The following is a 15,024-nucleotide window of genomic DNA, read 5'->3' on the forward strand; positions in this document are numbered from 1 at the left end:
GATATATTATTTATGCTATTTCGGAGGATTTATTAGTCTATTTCTACTGGAGCCGCTAGAGTCCAGATTTTGATGTATTCTTTATGAAGGTTTGGTCACTACTTGTGTTGTCATCCAGTGGAGTATAATTAGTAACCTGTCCATGCTCCCTTTCAGGCCATTGTCCATTACTTCTACATTATGAAAGATATCTACAATGCACATTGGCTCAAAGAATTTGGAGTCACTGTCATTTCTACCCACAGGTTTTTTGACATATCCCCAGTCTTTCAGTAGTTTGGTACCGTTTGTATCTAAGTTGGTGTTTTGTAATTTTATTTCTAGTCTCAGGCATATTACACTCTATTCTCTCTCTCTCATCTCCTCCTAACCAATTTAGGAATCATTTTGTCCTAGGTTCCTGTTATAATCTACTCTTTCCCTTTACCCTTGCCTATGTACCTCTTCCCTACTGCTCAACCAGAATGAGTGTTGGTGTGCTTGGAGATGTCTGGAATGTTGGATTATTGATGATGTCGTGGAATGCATTGGTGCCTGGTGAGGTTGGAAGTGTCAGTTGGAGTGAACAGGCTGAGCAGCAGGGAAGCTGCTCATGGCGGGACATCACCTGGACTTTACATCTTCCAGTAACTTATCTGAAGCTATATCTGTGAATAAACCTACAACGTACTTATACTTGACTTGGTTACAGGACTATCACTTATTTACAACACTAATGACGATTTTAACCTCATAGATGCTATTAAACATTCCTCCCCAGTGCTGCGCTGTCCATTGGAACTAGTGCTGAATGGACGTCCAATGGTCGTGCGCAGCACTGGGGAGGTAGTGCTGCCGTCGGCCAATGCACCGAGGCAGCACTTAAGGGGTTAAAAGAACCTACCTGTTGATGAAGGAATACCCTGCTCCTGGAACTGAGGATTTGACTAACCAAAGGAATTTAAACTTATGAACTGGTACCCCAAGAAAAAGAATGCCCAAGAAAAAGGATTCCTACAGATATGCTTTGGTCAGCCCCACCGGCGGTGTCCTTTGTCAACAGGACAGCCTGCAGACCAGGGCGTTTGACGAGTAAGTACAGCCAGGAGGAGAGTGCCCAAGAGTGAATGGTGAGTCTATCGCACACAGAGAGGGCAGAAGACTCACTGTTCCCGTATGCAGCCCTTGTGTGCAAGGTTTGCTTTTCATCAAGGAGCCTACTGGCACACTACTGTCACCTGGAGGTTCACCATCTCCAGCCACAAGCTTCACAGAGATGCAGCTGGCCTTATCACCCTCCTGTTTTTCTCTGTTGTGTTTGGACCCTGACAGCAAGCATTGTCTACATCCACCGTGGGACAGGTTTGAACTTTCTACAGTGCGGGCACGGTTTTTCCCACGAGCGCTTTGTGTGTCTATGCTCAGGAAGGTACTCTGAGCGCTGGCAGTGCCCCGTACTTCATAAGAGCCACAATTCATTGCCAGTGGCACTTAGTTTGATATCACCTGCGCATTTGAAAAGGCACCCCTGTTTTTATTACGGTGACCGAGTATTGTTTGGTGAGTTGGGGCCAACTTGCTCAGCGTGTATTCTCTCGACTGTGACTATGAGACGACGATTTTGGGTATAGGAGTGGGCTTGCTATCACAAGTAAGTGGTTTTGCCTATATTACAGTTAAGGAGAAAACAGCCTTGCAGCCAATAAAAATTTCATACAGGGCGCGCCCCTCTCACCTCATCACACGCATCATCCTGCGAGCCCTCTACAACTTTTCTCTTCGTTATTTGCTGCTTTACTGCCTCCAGACGTTTTGGTGCACGAGCGCGCCTGGAGTCACTCGGCATGCGTCTCCTGAAAGCACAGCCATCTTGCGATTGGTGTGTCCCTTCAAGTCTGGTGCAGCTTTCTCCACACAAAGACCTCTTCCAACCACGTTGTTCTCACCAATAAAGTTTTGGGAACCCTGCAGTGTCGCAATGGAATCGCAGCAAGGGAGCACTGCTTCGTCCACATTTCCCACGGGTGCAACTACAGGTACCCATCTACTAAGGACCTTGACTCAACTTTTGGCGCACTCATGGGACAGCCTTCCGGTCCTTAATGGAGACTTCGGTTCCACTTCTGCAGGTCACGTCACATCTGGCTTTTACTTTCCTAGGTTGAAGTCACTCCGCAATGGCTCATCGGAATATGACAGCTACTAGCACCTTTTGGACAGATTTGGTAAAGACCCGGAGTGAAAGACTTTAATTTAGTTTTTACTTTTAAACACTGTTTTGGTGGGGGGGAAGTGTGTACCCTTTTATGTTGATCTTTTAGTGACACTGTATGAGGTTGTGGGGCGTTTAGCCTATGATGTACCCTGGTTTGGGGATGTTGTGTCTTACCATGGTGAGATCAGTTTCCTTAGGGGATGTGCGTAATGTCTTTGCTTCTGCTACTGTATAGAGTAGAGGGGGTGAGTGTGTAGTGTCACTAGTCACCCTAGTGTGCGTAGTTGTGATATTACCCTTTAAGTTGTGCGTGACTTGAGTAGTTCTCTGAGTTTAGGGGTAGAGTATTCACCCCTAGTGTTTCCCTTAGGTTTTTGTTTACCACTGATTTATGGTTATTGGTTGACATTAGTGTGTCACCTGTGTGAGTGAAAGGTTTCTCTCACTGTTTGGACTGCGTTAAGAAAAGACACTTTCTTCTGACGCTTCTCTGCGTTACCACTGATTTGTGGTTATTGGTTGACATGAGTTTGTTGGTTTAACTCACTGTTTGCCTTAGCTTTTGGTTTACAACTGATTTATGGTTATTAGTTGACATTAGTGTGTCACCTGTGTGAGTGAAAGGTTTCCCTCATTGTGTGGACTGCGTTAAGAGAAGACACCTTCTTATGAAGCTTCTCTGCGTTACCACTGATTTGCGATTATTGGTTGTCATGAGTTTGTCGGTTTCCCTCACTGTTTGGACTGTGCGTGAAAGGTTTTTCCCTGTTTGGACTGTGTAGGTGAAAGGTTTTTTCCTGTTTGGACTGTGTTAAGAGAAGACACCTTCTTACGAAGCCTCTCTGGTTTTACCCTTGAAGTGTTTAATGAGATTCTTGAAGATTGTAGTATTGTTAAAGCTTGATGCTTTTCTTGAAACTCTTTCATTATTGATGTTTGGTATGTGAATTTGTTTGCTTAATGAATTGTAATGCATTTCATTAGTTTGATATGTTCTTGATTCATTTGCTCAATGTTTCTTTCAACCATTTTTCTAATCTAGCGTATTTTCTTTTTTGATTGCTTTATGTATTTCCAATTGCATTTACTTGTGTTTTGGTTTCCCTAGGAAGGGGATGTGTTATAATCTACTGTTTGCCGTTCCCCTTATTTGTGTATCTCTTCCCTACTGCTCAGCCAGAATGAGTGTTGGTGTGCTTGGAGATGTCTGGAATGTTGGGTGATTGATGATGTCGTGGAATGCATGGTTGCCTGGTGAGGTTGGTGTTACAAAGGTGTATCAACCATTTGGGAGTGTCAGTTGGAGTGAGCAGGCTGAGCAGCAGAGAGGCTGCTCCTGGTGGGGCATTACCTGGACTATACATCTTCCAGTAACTTATCTGAAGCTATATCTGTGAATAAACCTACAATGTACTTATACTTGACTTGGCTACAGGACTATCTTTTATTTACAACAGTTTCCTTCCCTTGAGAGATGAAAACAGTGATATACCAGTAACTTGGTTGAAAGTGGTATGGTATGCTCTAACCATGTCTTGTGTTGCTCTTTCTACTCGGAGGTGATTGATACTTGCAAGATGAACACATACGTTAGCACTTAGGTAAGATAGAGCAGTGTCCTGGTGTGTGATGTTTAATTTCTTCAGGAAATGAGACATAGCTGTTGTAGTTAACTGTACCCCGTTGTCAGTGACAATGACAGATGGTATGCCTTTGGTACTAAATGTGTCTCTTAAAACGTTTATGATATTTTCTGAAGTTATTTGATTCACCATCCTTATGACAACCCAGTGGGACTGGTAGTCGACCAACACAAAGGCAAATCTCTTTATAACACCTTTGTGGTTTATAGGGCCAATTACTTCTTGTGCAAGTTTCTCCCATGGTTTATCTGGGACAGATACTGGGGACAAAGGAATTTTCCGAACTAATTTGGATTTATCACTGTTAGCTCAAATGGTACAATGTGTTTACATTGTGCTTGGCCATGGAATCCATATTGGGGAACTAGTAACATTCTCTAAGCCTCGATTTAGTTAGTGGCCTTCATGTACCAGATCTATAATTTTGTCTCTTAAGTTCACCTGAGGTATTACCTCATCATTTCTTAATATTAAATTCTTGTTTATGTTGATCTCATGACGAACTTCCCAAAACCCTTTGATGTCATCCTCCACCTCTTTGCTAGATTAGGGCCATCTTGTAATAAGTATGTTTTGAGTCATTGTAAAGATTCACACTCAGCAGTGTTTTCTATCCATTCTTTGGGAGTGATAGCCGGCGAACTAACTTCTAATATAGGAAACTCCAGGGTTTAATTTTCTTCTTCCCTATTTAAAGGAGCTCTAGCTAAAAAACAGCTGCTGAGGTTTGGTTACCTGGAACATATTCCACTTTGAAGCTTAAACTTTTTATGCCTAACACTCATCTAGCAATACGGGCAGTGCTATTAGTAGAACCTTTGGTAGTAAACATGTATGTGAGAATATTATGATGAGTGTGTATTTTGAACTGTAAGCCCCACAAGAAGAATTTGAAGTGCTTTACAGCCCACAAGCATGCAAGGGCTTCCTTTTGGACCACAGAGTAATTTAGCTTATTTTATGATGGTACATGAGGCAAAGGCAACAATTCTTTCTTTGCCAGAAATAACTTAAACATTTTTTTTTAGGGGTAGACGGTTATCATGAACTGCTGAATGAATTGTAGCCAAGGTGAGATTCAGCGGATTCAGTTTACCATGTGCGAGAACCCATCTGCCCCCTGAGTACATCTGCGTATTTTTACTTGGAATCGAACATGTTTACCTACGTATATTCCCACCCCCTTCTGTACACTCCCCGCGCTTGCCAAACAATTAAAGCCAGCCAACTTCTTCAAGATCTTGCTCGCATCCAATGCATTCCGGAAATGGGTTTCTTGTAGAAAAATAATGTCCGTATTGTGACTTCTGAGCCAGCTTTCTATTGCCTGGGCCTTACGCTAGTTATAAAGTCCATTGGCATTAAAAGAGAGTACAGTAAAGTATTTTCTACTTATTACCAACTAGTACTAAAGCTGAGAATGGACCCCTTTGTTCTAAGCATAAGGTGCTGTAAACGTATATGCCCTGGCCTCTCAAACAGCGATAAGAATGAGCCTAGCTCGGAGGTATAGCCAACACCTTTCCAGGTAGATACCTCAATCGCAAGGGTAATATAAATTGACTTGTGCTCTTGATTGCAGACACAATAGACAAACAGGTCTCTAAGGCATAAAGAGATTATTACACTCATACTCTGCATATCTGGCATCTTGACATGGTTAACGACCCTCCAGTTAGAGATACCTTAGCAGCTATCAGAGTTGCATCTAAAGTACATAAAGTGCATAAAGTGACTTGTGCTGTGCATAGAGCCCCAAATGGGTTTTCTAACAGCTAGGGGTCTAAGGTATATACAAGGTATACAATACCTAAAGTATCTGAGGTGACTAGTGCTCACATAGATCAAAGCTGTAAACACAGACTGTACACATGGTACCCGTGGGGGCCTCAGCATTTTCTAATAGGCACATGAGCCTACGTATAAGGAACATAAACTACTTGGAATGTCTAAAGTGAGTAGTGCTATCAAAGCCCAATTTTGCAGACATAACATGCTCCCACCAGACTTCCTTTACAGGCACTGTATATAGGTAGTGCATTCTAAATTGCATATGCATTTCAAAAAGCGGCACCTGAGGGGGCGTGGCTAAGATGGCGGCGAGATAGAATGTGGAATCCTGTTCCTCCAGTTTTAGCTTTGTGTAATCAACCACCTCTGGTGCCATCCGACAGTCTTCGGAGGCTATGGGACACCCTGTCCTGCATTAGCGGACCGAATCACCCCAGCAGAAGCCTACTATCTGCGGGCCTCTGTGGCGGTGTGGGGCAGTGGCCTACCGAGCCTGCGAGTTTGCGCGGCTCCGTGGAAGATCCTGTGGTTGATGGCGCAACCTGGAAGTGTCAATCTGCAGGGGCGAAAGAGGGCGCTACCACGTGAGGTGCCCATCCGCAAGCTGACCGGCAAGGTGAGTCGGCGACGCAGCCCGCACTGTTGTGAAGCTGACTGAGCCGGTTCCATTTTGTGGCTCCCCTGATGCTGAGGCTATGGGACACCCTGTCCTGCATTAGCGGACCGAATCACCCCAGCAGAAGCCTACTATCTGCGGGCCTCTGTGGCGGTGTGGGGCAGTGGCCTACCGAGCCTGCGAGTTTGCGCGGCTCCGTGGAAGATCCCGTGGTTGATGGCGCAACCTGGAAGTGTCAATCTGCAGGGGCGAAAGAGGGCGCTACCACGTGAGGTGCCCATCCGCAAGCTGACCGGCAAGGTGAGTCGGCGACGCAGCCCGCACTGTTGTGAAGCTGACTGAGCCGGTTCCATTTTGTGGCTCCCCTGATGCTGATCCCGGGGGAATGGGTGGCCTCGCCCAGCTGTTGGGTGGGCTGTGACAGTGGAGCTCTGGTGCCCGTGCAGTGTGAGGGGACTGGACTCGCTCGATTCCCCCGCTGCGGAGCGCTGCGGTGACCCCTGTCGGCCCAGGAGCAGCTGAAACGCCGTGCTCTGTCTGGACCGCCTACGAGACCGAGGTGAGTGGGCCTTTAATGCTGCATGGAACAGCCTTGTAGGGGCACACCCGGTCCATGGGTCGGCAGACGGAGGACGCATGAGGGTGGTGCTGTCAGGGCGATTGAGTGCCAGATGTTCTGAGACGCTGTTGCTGGAGGTCCACCCCGCTGTGTGTTTGCTGCTGTGCCCCCCGCGGGCCGCTTGGGGCCTACTCGCATAGAGTGCCTGGTCAGCGGTGTGAGGAAGAGGCTCCCCCTCAGTTTAGATTCCACGTGCAACGGAGTCCAGCGACTTGGCCTGTCCTATGGCCCGGGATCAACGCGAACAGCAAGCACACTGTCCGGTGGCACAGCGCATACTGCAGGGTTCATGGGCCTTGCTCTCCCGAAGAATGCCTGGATCCTCCTGAGGGCCAGGATTCCCTCAGGAGGTACAAGATCTGGGCGGCAGCCCTGTAAAGAGCGCTCCCAACTGAGGGCACCAGCGGTGTGCAGCAGAGGAGAGGGCACACAAGAGTAAGGCTGGGGGGTGGGCCTGGTCTGCCGCGGATCGGCAGACTGAAGGATCTAAATTTCTTAAGGCCGGACTATACTTACCAATAGTCCAAGGATATATATTAATATATCTATAATCAAAGAATAACAAGGCAGTCGGCAATGGAGAAGATCGAATCGTTTATTGAATCAAAATACAAGCCCTGACAGGGGAGCCTCGGTCTACACGACCCATGGAGGTGCGCAGAGGAGACGAAATACACATAGCACAAAGTATATATACGTTTTACACATTCTGGTTAACACCTAAAAAGGAAGTACACAAGTTGTCTGTTAGTCTACAGGAACACCCATTTAAGGTTCTTACACATTTGTCAATGGCTAAGCTGAAAGCTATTCCAAGGGTAGGTCAGTGAGGTGCCCTTTCTGCCTATCTTAGACCAGTGGAGTACAGAAACGGACCCTGCTAGAATATATGCATCCTATGAGAAGAGCAAGTATGACCTTGGGTTTGCCTGAGCCATGTTCAAATGGGAGAGAGGCAGACTAAGCGACTTAACCTGTTTTCGTATCTTGCGTTATACCATGTAATATCTAAGGAAAGTAGACGAAACAAAGTAGTCCTAACTACATTAGTAGGACAAAACAAACCTTTATAACCTATCATTAGGCTATCATACAATATTGCTTTATTCACGATCATGAATACGTATATACGGTTATATGGTACATAGTGGGACAATCATGATTATATAATTTTATATTCCAACAGACGGCCCTTTTGGCCCACTATGGCCAATATAACTACGCTACTCTAATACGAATACCCCTTCATCTATCTGCATAAGATCTGCTACTTCCTTCTGGATCATTTGTTTTTCTATCTTCTTTTGTCGGGCCTGGGTCAAAGAAGACGTTATTTTGGTCGCACAAAAAGTACAACATGCTGGGCCACAATGAAGGCATAAGCAACAAGTGAAAATGATTTCCAAATATTCCTACTAAAATCATAAATACCTTCCATCCCCATGTAGCTAAAAGACTCCAGAACCACCCACTGAGGGACCAGGTACCATTTTCTTCATGTAATTCATTAGCTAATAGGTGCAATTTTTTAATAGCGAGATGTATAGTAGGGGCCGAATCAGGCATGTAGACACAACAAGAGCTGCCGATCACACGACAAGCTCTGCCCCTATCTGCCAGGATGACGTCTAACACCATCCGATTTTGAAGAGAAACAAGTCTCGTAGCCTGAAGCTCTACAGTGAGATTAGCTAATATTTCAGTTGTTGTTTGGACCACATTTTCCACAATTCTAGACAGTCGCCCTTATGTTACGACTGTTGAAGATTGGTCCCCAAAATGGAACTAGTCCCTTTGAAATATCTTCAAACTGTTGTAGTGAAGTATCTGTCAGGTCAGTCTTATCAGTATTATAGCTTCTTATTGTCCTATTGGTTTCTAAATCTCTTTTCATCAGCTGATGAGTCTTATGGTAATTGGAAGGGGCAACATAAACAGGAGGGTAAAGGAAAGACAGATAACACCGTCCTGCCCATCCCCGGGAAAGCCAAGTATAAGCATTTTCCCCACAAACGAAATACACATTAGGGGGGGTGATCATCGGAGGAGTACTATCAGTTTGCAACGTGTAGGTGTAATTACAGGTACTACTCCCTACCTTAATGTGACCTCGCCCCCTAATACAAAACAAAAAAGTGGAATTTATAATGGGGACTGGCAGTGCTCTATCATTTGTAACATTGCGTTCCTTAAAATGTTGAAAATACAACGTGGAATTAAAAAGTTCGAAGCCTTGCATCTCTTCTTGTAACAAGGTATCATTTTTAGAATCTGTATATATATTCATGCAAGCATTTGGATCTAGAGAACCCCAACCTTTATCTCCTTCTGCATCAAATCCTTGGTGTCTCTCTATATATTTTAAAATATCTTTATAGTCTCTTTCAGAATGTATTTTGGGATTCACAATATAATGGGAATACATCAATGATAACAGTTGCCACCATGCCTCACTACTAGCTAAATACGATAGAGGGAGAGATATAAATAATTCATGTTGATGCATTACTGATGGTAATAACCCACAAACCCAGCAGTTTGTTTTGTTTGTGGTACTGTGAGTCTGGTGTAACATCTCTATAAATACATTTTTCGAATAAGTCTCCCTATGTCTAGCCTTATGCGGGGGTAGAGAATAAAATTGATGTTCCTCGGTAGCAGGAGTAGTCTTCAATAATTTACGAACTGGATATTGAAATTCTAAATATACAAACACACACATCATAATTACGGTAATCAAAGCAATTAAAACAAAGAATGCCACCTTCACTCTGGTGGGCCATCCAGAAAACAATTGCATATCACGAATCTGGCGCCGAGGGGCCAGTGGTCTTTCATCCTCCATCATAATTCGACCAAAGGGAAACATACTCTCTAAAAGTCCAAATCTATCTCGGTCCCTTGCTAAAAGTCCAAATCTGATCTATGTATCCACAAAGCACGCCAACCACCAGAGGGTTTCTTCTTCCCTGTGAGGGATCTTCTCCCTGTGTCCGTCGTTCTTCCCTTAGAGCCTCACAGGCAGGCTCTTCTCCCTTTATCCAAAGGAAAAAGCAAACTTTCAAATTCCAAAAGCACAATCGCGGCCCTTTTCTCTCTTCTTTCTGAACAGAGCTTTTACACAAAGTTCCCAGCTCTCTACGAGTTCAGTCCAGTGTCTCGCTCAGCACCCCATTCGCTCTACTTAATATTGTAGATGACAATGTCTCGTTCTATTTTCCTTCATTAGCGAGTGGGGTACCGCGCTGTTTTTGGGCCGCAGATCGTAGCGACAACGGCCAGGTTGCTCCTGGTCAGAAAACAATTCAGTGCATGCGTAACAGGCCTGGTCACCTCTTGTGCTGCCTCGGGATTAGTAGTTGCTTTTGACTCAGCTATTTCACCTTCCCCTTCAGGCAACACAGCACTTGATCGCTCTTTCTCTTGAGCATCCGAAAAAGGCACAAAACTCCGAATCAGTTCTCCTTCCTGACTCGGCACTCCGTCTTTGTTCTGTCGATCAGAGGGCAGTGGTAACGGGAGGCTCTTGACGTGACTGGCGTGAATCCAGTGCTTGCGGCCATGCACTTTCACGGATGTCCTCGTTACCAACAATATCTGGTAAGGGCCCGTTCACTTGGGCTCCAAACTCGATGTTCGCTGATAGTTTTTCACCAGTATCCACTGGCCAGGCTCCAATCGATGTCCAGGACCCTCCGGTAGTGGCTGCAATGTGTCCGATACCTGTTGATGAATAGAACGCAGATCTTTAGTCAACTCATAAAGGTAATCTGTCATCAACGGATAATAAATATCTCTAAAGGATCTAGGTCTAGGGACTCCCCATACATTTGCAGGCCGGCCAAATGTGATCTCATAAGGGGACAGGCCTGTCCTTGAATGAGGAGTTGTTCTAAGAGATAGCAGAGCTATTGGGAGGGCATCAGGCCACTTCAGTCTAGTGTCTGCACAGACTTTGGCCATTTTGAGTTTCAGTATGCCGTTATATTTTTCAACCAGTCCTGCAGATTGTGGGTGCCTAGCGGCATGAAACTTTTGTCTGATCTGCAGGCCATCACAAACACATTGTACAAGGGTAGCATTAAAGTGGGGTCCATTGTCTGACCAGATAATTCGAGGCAAACAATACCGAGGAAAGAACTCTTTGATCAGTACTTTTGCAGTGGTAATGGCAGTTGCATCCTTGGTGGGGTAGGCTTCAACCCATTTACTAAAAGCACACACCACCACCAAGACATATTTTAAAGTGTTTACACGTTCCATTTGTATGAAATCTATCTATAAATCTTCAAAGGGTAAGGATGGCGGAGCAAAGTTGCCACTCAAACCAGATTCTCTACCTCCAGGATTATGTCGTAAACACACCGGACAATATTTCACAATGTGGGCTGCTGTTTTTGCAATATTAGTGTTATACCACACCAGATCTAGTACTGTGCTAATTCCTTTTGCACTAATATGGGCCGGGCCATGTACCATTATAACTACTGCATATACCATTGCATTTGGAAGCAACCATCGCTGTTTTTCAGATCGATCTATCCAGCACCCATTCTCATCTAATTTCCCAATGTTCTGTTCCCACTTCTGTATTTCTTCTGGAGTTGCTTCTTTCAGTAATTTTTTTACACTTTCAAGGGTATCATCAAAAAGAGATGTTTCAATGGGCCATCAGGTAGATGCCCTAGAAAACATAGGACTTTCTTTACTCTGAGCAGTCTCTTTTGCTACTGAATCGGCAAAAGCATTCCCTTTTCCAATCGAGTCTACAACCTTCTTATGTGCACTACACTTAATGATGGCTAACTTCTTTGGTAATGTTAAGGCAAATAACAATCGATCAATCAAGGGACCATGCTGTATTTTCTGGCCATGAGTAGTAAAGAAACCCCGCTCCCTCCATAGCCTTCCGAAACTATGGGCGACTCCAAAGGCGTACTGGCTGTCTGTAAAAATATTTACTTCTAGACCTTCACACATTTCACAGGCTCTCAACAAGGCTATTAGTTCAGCTGCCTGAGCTGAATGATGTGGAATCCTTGCGGTTTCTACTATGGTTTTTAGAGTAGTGATGGCATATGCAGCTGTCGTAGTGCCATCTGGCAACTTGAAACAAGAGCCATCAACATATAATTCTCCATCTGGTTCAAGTACAGGAGTGTCAGTTAAATCTACACGTCCTTTTGTTTCTTCTTCTGTTCTAAACACGCAATCATGGACATCAACTCTTTCATCTTTGTCAGGGAGAGGTAATAACGTAGCAGGATTCAAAGTAGTGCATTTCTTAATCGTAATATGGGGGCAAACAATGTCAATTCATATTGTGTCAATTTAGCACTCGTGAGGTGTTGCGTTTTGGTCCTGTTTAAAAGAATATCCACAGCATGCGGTACCATGACTGTAAGATCAGTGTTAAGGACTATTCCTTCCGACTGTCGGATGGCCAGTGCTACTCCAGCAGTGGCCCTCAGACAGCTCGGGAGGGCTCGTGCTACAATATCCAAAATCGAAGAGAAATATGCACAAGGTCTCTGTTTCTCCCCAAAAGTCTGTGTTAACACTGATAATGAACAACCGTCCACCTCGTGCACATAAAGTGAAAAAGGCTTCCGGTAATCTGGGGTTCCCAACACAGGTGCAGAACAAAGAGCAGACTTTAAAGATACAAAGGCTTCTTGACATTCATCCGTCCAGGGCAAGGGTTCATGCACATCTTTGGTTGTCAATTGCAACAAGGGTTTAGAGAGAAGGGAATAGTTAGGAATCAACTGGCGACAGTAAGAGGTTATGCCAAGAAAAGCATGAACATCACGTTGTGTACGAGGAACAGACATGTTAGTTATTACAGATATTCGCTCTGGAGTCAATCATCTCCCCGCTTTCGACAGAAAATGACCTAAGTAGGTCACTTCCTGTCGACAATATTGAAATTTGGAAAGGGACACTTTATTTCCTTTCTTGGCCAAATGTTGTAACAATTTTCCTGTGGCCTCCTTGCATCCCTCCTTAGTATCGGAAGCCACTAGTATATCATCCACATACTGAATAATAGAATTTCCGGCAGGCAGAATTAATTCATCTAGGACTGCTTTTAAAGCCTGACTATAAATACTGGGACTTTCAGTATAGCCTTGAGGAGCGCGTGTAAATCTGAAACTTCAGCCAGCCAATGAGAATCCGAAGATATGCCTACTATCTGGATGAATTGGGATGCTGAAGAAGGCATTCTTCAGATCAATTACCGAAAAATATTTGGCCGTGGGAGGAATCATTGTTAAAATAGCTGTTATATCCGGTACCACGGGATACTGTGGAACCACTATTTTATTAACTGCACGAAGGTCAATCACAAAACGATAAGTGTTCTTATAATCTGGAGCACCATCAACTGGTGTCTTCTTCAAAATCGGCAAAATCGGGCGATTACAGATATTAGCTGATGTTTCTTCTACCATCCCCTTTTGAATAAGGTCCCGAATTATTTCTAACATAGCCCATTCACCTTCAGGTGAAATCTTATATTGTGGAATGCGAGGCAGCTGTGCTTTAGGTTTCAGAGTAATGGACACGGGGGCTATCTTTAACAGACCTATATTAGAGTCCCCTGTCGCCCACAAAGTCTGAGGAATGGTAGAAAATTCATAGGGTAAGTGCTCGTTCCTTGCAAAGTATTGTGAATCTTTCAAAGAAGGTTTCTGCATTGTCAAATATACACCATCCGGTGAACAGTAAATTCGAGCATGCAATTTTTTAAAGATATCTAAACCCAAAAGGTTCTCACCACAGTTAGATGTTAACAAAAAGGGTGACTGTATAGAAATAGGTCCTATAGTGAAGGGCAGAGGCTTAGAAATAGGGCTCACTACTGGTATTCCAGAGAACCCTACTGATACATTTTTGTGGCCAGACAGAGCTGCCTCTGGGACCATGGTATGAGCAATCGAACTATTCATTGCTCCAGTATCCACTAGGAATTTTCCTGATGCACCCAACAGTTTTCCCTGTACATAAGGTCCCTCTTGGTCAATTGGTACTGTAATGTGGCCCCCTCTCTGTCCTTGGCTGTCTCATGCATAATACTGTTCATCGTAATTGTCATCTACGAAATTCTCATTATAGTACTGCCTGTTCTGTGAATTATCAAAATAAATTTTCCGAGAATCACCATCAATCAATCAATCAATTACGGCATTTGTAAAGCACGCTACTCAAGGCGCTGGGGGAGAGGGGTATGTTACTGCTCGAACAGCCAGGTCTTGAGCTGCTTCCTGAAGGAGAGATGGTCTTGGGTTCGCCGAAGGTGGGTGGGGAGGGAGTTCCAAGTCTTGGCTGCCAGGTAGGAGAAGGATCTTCCTCCGGCGGTGGCTCTGCGGATGCGTGGTACTGTGGCGAGTGCGTGGCTGGTCGATCGTAGCTTGCGGGTGGGCGTGTAGAAGGTCATGCGGTTGTTGAGGTACTTGGGGCCCAGGTCGTGGAGAGCCTTGTGTGCGTGGGTGAGGAGTCTGAACATGATTCTCTTGCTGACGGGGAGCCAGTGCAGGTCTCTCAGGTGTCCGGTGATGTGGCTGTGTCGGGGGATGTCCAGGATGAGTCGTGCGGAGGCGTTCTGGATGCGTTGGAGTCTTTTTTGAAGTGTGGCTGTGGTTCCGGCGTAGAGGGTGTTCCCGTAGTCCAGTCGGCTGGTGACGAGAGCCTGGGTGACGGTCTTCCTGGTTTCGGTGGGGATCCATCTGAAGATCTTGCGGAGCATGCGCAGGGTGTTGAAGCACGAGGATGAGACAGCATTGACTTGTCTGGTCATTGACAGGGAGGAGTCCAGGATGAGGCCCAGGTTGCGTGCGTGGTCCGTTGGTTGGGAGTGATGTCCAGGGCCGGGGGCCACCAGGAGTCGTCCCAGGCGGAGGGTGATGATCCCAGGATGAGGACTTCTATCTTGTCTGAGTTCAGTTTGAGGTGGCTGTTCCTCATCCAGTCGGCGACGTCTTTCATCCCTTCGTGTAGCTTGGCTCTGGCGGTGGTGGGGTCGTTGGTGAGGGAGAGGATGAGCTGGGTGTCGTCGGCGTAGGAGATGATGTTGAGGTTGTGTTGGCGTGCGATGGCTGCGAGGGGGCTCATGTAGACATTGAAGGGGGTGGGGCTGAGTGAGGATCCTTGTGGTACG

Source organism: Lissotriton vulgaris, chromosome 9 (genome assembly GCF_964263255.1).
Source record: "Lissotriton vulgaris chromosome 9, aLisVul1.2, whole genome shotgun sequence".
NCBI classification, from domain to species: Eukaryota; Metazoa; Chordata; class Amphibia; order Caudata; family Salamandridae; genus Lissotriton; species Lissotriton vulgaris.